We start from the raw sequence: 8004 nt of genomic DNA, 5'->3' as shown, positions 1-8004 counted from the left end.
GTTTTGTTTTGTTTTGTTTTTTTGGTACCGCCAGTTTTTTGTCATGTTTTTCTTTTTCATTGATATAAGAACTTTCAATCTAATCTATTCTATTCCCTTGTATTATATGGTTACACAACATTCTGTGACCATCATATATTCTGACCCATGTATTTCAACATGGAGTTCTTGATTTATATGATGGTTCAAGGAATATGGTGAAACGCTCTTCAACAAAGGTTGTTTTTCACTTTCATTGGGATTTTTGATACCAATTTATTTTCTAGGGGCCGTTTGCAATTTCTATAATTTTCATAAGCAAAACAAAAGCATAAAACTGGAGGGAATAAAGCTGATGCACACATTTTAAATGAGGACCTTTCAGCTCATTTTATCACACATTCCCCTGTTCTTGTGTTTTGAAACTGATGTCCAATCAGTTGATTTATTTAATTTGGATATTAAGACTTAATCTATACCGTTGCTAAGTATTCAGCAGCAATAACAATTATTCTACCTTACGGCAGTCACATATGTCATAGGGTTTTCATTCTAGCAGCAATACATTAGGAATGAGGGAAAATCACACCATTTGTTGTACCTGGTGTTCAAAAAGTCTACATTTTGTAGCCTTGTTAAATGTTAAAATTGTTAATGACTTCTGAAGGGGGACCCCGCAGTGCCTCTGTGCAGACGTAGATACATATTTGGGTGAAAGGCAAGGACACCATTCACCATCTCAGGATTGATGACAACATTGTCACCATGCTGACCAAGGCTGCCTTCAATTGGCTGGATAAAGCTGAAGAAAAATGGTGGAAGGAACAGAGGAGGAAATATGAGTATACTGTCAGCAGGATGACGGACAGGTTCTCAGTCCAGCTCCCTCAGGTCCCCTTCTGTCCTCATTCTTTACCGGCCTCAGTTTGCTATGGAGGCGGTGTCTCTGCGGCCAAGGACACAAGGGTGTCAGCAGCGCGTTTGGGTAACATCGTTCATCAGGCCGCATCGGTAATGGGGAGCTCTCTGTGACAGTGGTCATCAGGACACAAAAGCAAAAGGGCCCATAAACATAACATGACAGATGGCCAGGAGGACAGCTTTGGACAGGGAGGGAGGGATGAAAAGCGAGAGGTAAAGTGAGATAGAGGGAGTGGGGCTGCGGCAGACAGAGAGATCTCAGCCAGGATTGTTAAGTCTTTGGAAAAAGTCTTAAGCACCGGATAGTTTATGGAGGTACGTGTTCAATGTCAGCTAAGAATGAAAAGAGAGAACGGGATAAACGGGAAGACCGCTGGGGAATTCTTCTGCAGCTGATGTCCAAAAACAAAAGTCTCAAGATGAGTGAAGTCAGCGAAAATAGTATAATTAAATCAGTTGAACTGGTAAAATGAATGCAAATGATTTTTTTTTTCTATATTCCAGAGAAAATATATTCAGCCATGCATATCTGCTCCAAATGAAACTCCAGGGCTTGTTAAAAAATGAACACCGCTTCAAATTATACATATTCTTCTGTCCTTTTTTTATTTCCACAGCTTCTAATTTCTTTCTTTTCTAGCATGCTTGTTTTTTAACTGCTTTTCATCAGTTGCTGGGCAATTAAGGAAGCTAAATCTTTTAAGCTTTAGCATCTTTCTTTGGAGTTAAACAGAAGATCCACAACGAAAAAAAATGCTATCACTGAAGTTAGGATAGACTGCTGTCGAAAAGTCACCGTAGTCATCAAGATTTACCACTTTTTGTCTCCTTGTGACCATAAATTTAATTATATTTCATTTAGATTTGATAAGATGCAAATAAAAAAATGGGTGTTTCATCAACAGAAATTTAAAAAGTGAGGCATGTGTTTACATTTTGCCCCTTAAGTAACTGCTATGTAGAACTAGCCACTCATCATCTGCTCTGTGCCTCTACCAGTTTTGCACATCTACCGACATATTTTGCCCATTTTCCTTTAAAGGTTGTTGAGTCAGAGCAAAAAATATTATATAATTTAAGGTTGATTCTTAAATATTTCCACAGCTTCTGTGTTGTATTTCAGTCTGCACTTTAACAAAGACATTCTGATACATCAGTATGCTTTGATATAAACTATTCCATTGTAGTTCTAGCTAGATGTTTACACTGTAAAAATAATAACTAGTAAATATTTATTTTCTTAAAGTTTTCCTGCTATAGACTTGTGGCCTGTCCAGAGTGAACCCCGCCTCTCGCCCATTGACAGCTGGAGATAGACACCAGCAACCCTTTTTGGGATAAGTGTGAAGGAAAATGGATGGATGGATGGATTCAAGTTTTTAAATTAAACCAACACAAAAATAAACCATTCTATTTAGAACCTACAGAAACTTGTCTGGCCAGCAAATTTCTCAAAGCCCAAACTAAAATTCTCTAAACTGCACAACAAAGAATATCAACTTTTCATTAGTTTTTCGAATGAAGTTGGAAACCATAGGAAATCTCATGTGTGCATAACCTGAACAAGTCTGAACCGCTTCAAACTGACCAGACTCCCATGTTGGAAGAACTCTTGTCTGACCTTGTGAACTTTAAGCAAAGTCAACAAAGGAAGGCAAAAGTTGAGAAAACTTGAAAAAAAACTTTACGGTGTAAGTTTGTTATTTGATTGGAAGATGCTCCAACCAAGCCATGAATTTCAAAAAGGTTTTATTCTAGAATTCCAGAATGATACCGCCACTACCATGTTTAAAAGTACAGAGACTGTGCTGAGACTGAGGTGCAACGTTTTACAACTCTGTTATTTTCTTGAAGATCAAACAGTTCAGGTCACGTCTCATCTGAGCAGAACACATTCTTCCTCATATCAATTTGCAACATTGCTTTTAGGTATCAACACTAAATGTGTAAAAGTAAAAGCTTAGGACACTCGGGTCTGCAACATCAAGAGAAAAATGGCTTTATTGCCACTGCAGAGAAACCATCAGCCTAACAAACAATGTTCAAAGAAATGCTAAAAAAACACACACATTTAAAACTCTGCAACATGTAAAAGTTAGTTAGTAATTGTTAAAATGACAGCAATAAGAAAAGTGTGAAACAGGTTGTGCGAAAGCGAGGAGAGGTGAGGGTGTCGGGGGCTGTCGCAGAGTAAACTGTAGAACCTGCTGGAGGTCCCTGCAGCGAGGAGATGATTGTTGTGTTAGCAACACCTTTGTCACCTCAGGATGTACACCTTGTCTTCAGGTGTTTACAGAATCATCTTCTCCTCCAAATAGGAAGCATCCTACTTCAAGCAGAAGAAAATGCAGCTCCACAGCCGGCGCCGACATGCAGCAGACCTCCCTTCATCTTCTTTTGTTTTGTGGAAGCAGCCCCGCTCGTCCATTAATCGTCAGCCATCCATCCCTGCGCACCTGTATATAAAAGGGAAATTAGAATATCCATCACTTGAGTGAAACATTGCAATGATTGATGGGTTAGTCATAGGATCACCCTATCCCCCCCCCCCCGACAAACACACACACTGAAGTCTGTGTTTTAGGAGTGAGAAGTGAACATTATCTAGTGGAATGATCAGATTTAGTCCACATATTTCCATCCGGGAAAGCTCTCTGAGTGGATGAGGCGAGCCAGCTCAGTGTTTGTGGAAGTCTAATATCATAAAGCTTTTTTTGCAGGGGGGTTTGTTTGACTTGTGATTCACAGAGTGGGATGGCGACACCTCTGATATAACAACATAAGACAATGTAACGAGGCAGAATCTCATTTTGTTGAAGCGCTTCCGTCAAAGTGTGGTCTGAAGGATGATGGGGAAAATCTGTGCAAACAGGTTTTGAGTGGGGTGTGCTAAGACTAAAATACCAACTGTTCTTGGAGAAAAGTCTTTGATAAATAACAGGAAACGTCCCCAGAGAAGGTGACATGAATGCCAAAAAGCCCAGAATGCTCTTTTACTGGTGAGGAAGGGAGACCATATTTAAACAAAAAGAATTAATAGATAAACAAGAATAAGTCTTAACATAAGGACTGATGACTGATATGTCTTAATACATATCAGTACATGGGAGAGCATAACACTGATCATCTCCTAACGTGTTAGTGGGAGGGATATATGACTTCAAAGTGTGTGTGTTGTAAATGAGGTGAGAGATTCTGATACAAGTTGCGAAACACTGGGAATTTTTTTACCATTCGTCAGCTCATTCAGGTTGGATCATGTCTGCAGTGGTCAGCTTAGGTGGAACCAATCCTAATTAGGCTAGCCTGAAGTCTTTATCCCAGAGTCAAATATCAAGTCAAATTCCAAGTTTAAAACTTCAAATATTAATTCCTTGACATTTTTAACAGTATTGAATGATACATTCATTATATTATTTCCAGTGTTCCCCAAAAGTGATGAAACATCTGCAAATAAGACAATTTTAGCTAAAATCAAATGAAATCCTGTATATACATGTACCAACTTCAAATTTCCATCTCAATCTGTGATCTTATTTTTGCATATTTTACATATTTTCTCTTCAATACTTTGTAGTTTCTTTACCTAAAAGTGGCGGAGTGGCGGCCTAGTGGTTAGGGCATAGAATTAGGGCTTTGAATCCTGATGTTGTGAGTTTGATCCCCCACTCCCACAGACTGCCACTCTGAGTCCCTGAGCAAGACCCTTAATCCCACAGTGCTCCCTGGGCGCCGCAGAATGGCAGCCCACTTCTCCCCAAGGGGATGGGTTAAATGCAGAGAAATAATTAATTAGAGTATATCAAATACAAAAAAAACATCCGTCTGCAGAGGATATTTATGTTTTTTTTTTTAAATCTGCTTAATTTATTTGGCTTTGCTTCAACTAAAGCTCATGTATACAGAAAGTGATTGAGACAGTCTGCATTAGTTAATATGAGAACACTGAAAGGAATTCATGGTGCACCCTTTTTAAATATAAACTTTAGATTTCAGGTAAAATATCTTGGTCTTTTTAAGTAAACGGGTTCGAGTCCAATTCAAGTCTCGAGTCATTGGTATAAAAGCCCAAACAAAGTCACAAGTGTCTGATCTGAACATTTTGTTAAGTCTAAAGTCAATAAATTGATGACTTGAGTTTAACTTGAGTCCCCACCTCTGATGCTACATGAAACAGCATTTCTCCAGGGTTCTACTGGAGTCATAATGGGTGGGTGGTCATAATGTTATCTCTGATCATTGCGCCTCTACTGTTTAGGTACTTTTGTCTGCCCTCCTTTGTCTGTTTGTTTTCCTATTTGTTTGTGTACACTATGACGAGTTGAAGACAGGAGCCCTAACGCTGCAGGATGGAGAAAGGTGAACAGGAAACAGAAGGCGCCCATGGAGGAGGTATGTGACATCTGTCAGGATCCAGTGTGGGTGGGGGATTCAGCGCGGCCCCCCTTCTGCCTGGTCGAGGGTCACGCATCGCGCCACAGTTGCTGAAGTTGTCACGACACCATGACACTTCCTTGGCAATGGTGGGCAGACAGCCTCGGACGGTGAGAACACACACATGTTCTTTGAGTAAATTTGTCTTAAGGGTAGCGGTGAAGAGGAGCGGGGGGGTCTGTATGTTACCTCTGAGCAAAAAAAGGCCTTGCTTATTCCGGCTTCTGTTTTTTTTTCTCTTCCCCTTTCTGCATCAAGGTCTCGGACGGCGGAAGGTCAGCTGACATGGGAAGGTCGACAAACAAACAAACAAACAAACAGAAGGAATTAAAAGAGAGAGAAAGCAGGCCAGATGAAATGTGGCGGCATGTTTCTAGCGCAGCGAGGCTGATGGCTTGTAGCAGCCATTACTCTCTGTGGTGTCCTCTGCCCCCCATTGGTTGCAACAACACCTCCTGGCACGGCTGCCACTGTCACATCATCTCACATTTCCTCTTAACTACATGGACAATGAGGGCCATTTCACACCAGGATCGGTTCAGCGCTTCGTGCTCTTCAGGCAGCTGCGTCTGTTCAAGGTGGGAAAGGTCATTCACAGTAGATTTAATAAAAAATACATTTTCCTAAGCCCAAATGAGCTCAAATTAGATTTTACCATTTGTGTTGTCTTTGTGGAGGGGAAAAACAAGGAAAATATCACAAAAAATTACAGAAACCATTTAACATTGCCTGATTCCAGACCTTTGACTAACAGCCAAACATAGCTTTTTTTTTATGAAATGACAATTTCATTTGATTGTCTAATCAGGCTGATTGAAGCGACTTCCTGTTCTTTGTAAATAGAAGAGGTCTGGTAACCCTCTTTTAACATTTCTAACACACATCTAGTGACAATACCTTGTCAAACTCAAGTTATTGTGTCATTCTGAACACACAAAATGGCTGATTGAGACCATTTTGACGGTGATTTTGGGAATCAATGCAAAATAGAGACCACAAAGCCTGCGTAGCCCATCAAAGGAACCCATCAACTGATGCATCCATAATTTTTGGATAAAGGCACCTTTTTAACTATGCTATCCAAAATTATTATTCATTTCATACTATTAGCTAGAGTTTTAAAATAGCAACTCTTCCATTCTTCAAATCTGCATTTTTGTTTAGACCTGCTTCTGCAAATTAAGCTAACTTGTCAGTTGTGAAACTGCTCTATTTTTAGGTCTACAAATAATACATCCATAAATGTTTGTAGACCAGTATCAGTGCCAGCTGCTCTGTATGGTCCTACCAACAGCATGCTTTATGCTTGGAACTGTGCTGTTAGGTTTGAAAATCACCCTTTGACTCATGCAGCCAAACTTCTTGACATTGTTGTCAAATAACTTAATTTTTTGACGATCAAACTTTTTTTTTTGTTTTTTTTTAAACAGTATCCTCTCTGACGATGTGGCAATAAGAATAATTGTCTTGATGCCAAAAAGAGACCAACAGATTTTACTTTCACAAGTGGAGCAGTACGGTTATCGCCATAGTGTTCCACTTGATTTATGCATATAAATTGCTTTATTATATAAACTTTTCTTTAAGAATAGTCTGGTTTGTTTATGTGAGCAGCTAAACATTTAGACAATGGACTTTTTATCATGATGCCTTCTCGGTACATTTAGATGAAAAACTAGCTTATGTGACTATTTATGTGGAGCTATACATGTATCAGTTTTTATTTCAAGCAAGCCTTACTGTAAGTCAGTACCTTGCTGACCAAATTCACTTAATTTAAGATTAATTTCTTGCACTGGATGGTGGAAACATGGGTAAAAAATCTGTTGTTCTAACTGGAAAATCCATTAGAGCTTCTTTACTATTGAAAATATGGGCTATTGAAGTATCAGGTCTCTATAAAATGTGTGCATTGTATTAAAAAAGAACCATAGCACGATGCTACCACAATAACAGAACTTTTACAAATTACTCTTTAATGTGCAATTGCAAAAACAATTAACAGTCATTTCCTTTTTTATTATGTTCACACATCTCAAACCTGAATACCTAACCGTGACCTTGTGTAAAATAAATAAAAATTCCTAAAAGAAATCTGTAGCTGCAACAAGGAAACCTTGAATGTTATTACAATTTTCATTTCAGTTATAGTGTACAAAATGCACCCACACTGTCGGAACCTACTAGTCCTATTTGGTGTCCCACGGCATCATGCTCCCACCACCATACCACCATGAGAGCTGCAAAAAAACTTTTTTCTTGCCATACTTTGAAATTATTCTGCCAAGTAGTAAGGTATAAATATCCTAATAGAATTAAAGCAAAAACTTCCTGATAGTCACAAAAAGAGAAAGGGTAAGGTGCAATTCCCAGTGGGATTTTGGTGTGTTTATGAATTTGCAGGAACAAATCATACACACGCACTAGAGAGAGATAGGTGCATGTTTAAAGAATTAGCAAAGTATTTCTCATAGGTTGAATAGAGATGCATTTTGTACATAAGAAAACAATCGTTTAAATGAGTTAATCTGGCATTAATATCCATAATGAGTGCATGTTAATAATAACTTAAACCATGCTGCTTTATGCAGCTTTGAATAGGTTCAACCCAGGCTGCTGCAAGGGAAGCCTGGGCCTAAACACCTTAGATCTGTATGCAGAGTGTGCCTT

This window comes from Cyprinodon variegatus, unplaced genomic scaffold (genome assembly GCF_000732505.1).
Source record: "Cyprinodon variegatus isolate N-32 unplaced genomic scaffold, C_variegatus-1.0 Scaffold149, whole genome shotgun sequence".
Classification (NCBI taxonomy): Eukaryota; Metazoa; Chordata; class Actinopteri; order Cyprinodontiformes; family Cyprinodontidae; genus Cyprinodon; species Cyprinodon variegatus.
The sequence above is the reverse complement of the archived record's forward strand: the minus strand, read 5'-3'. Positions refer to the sequence as shown.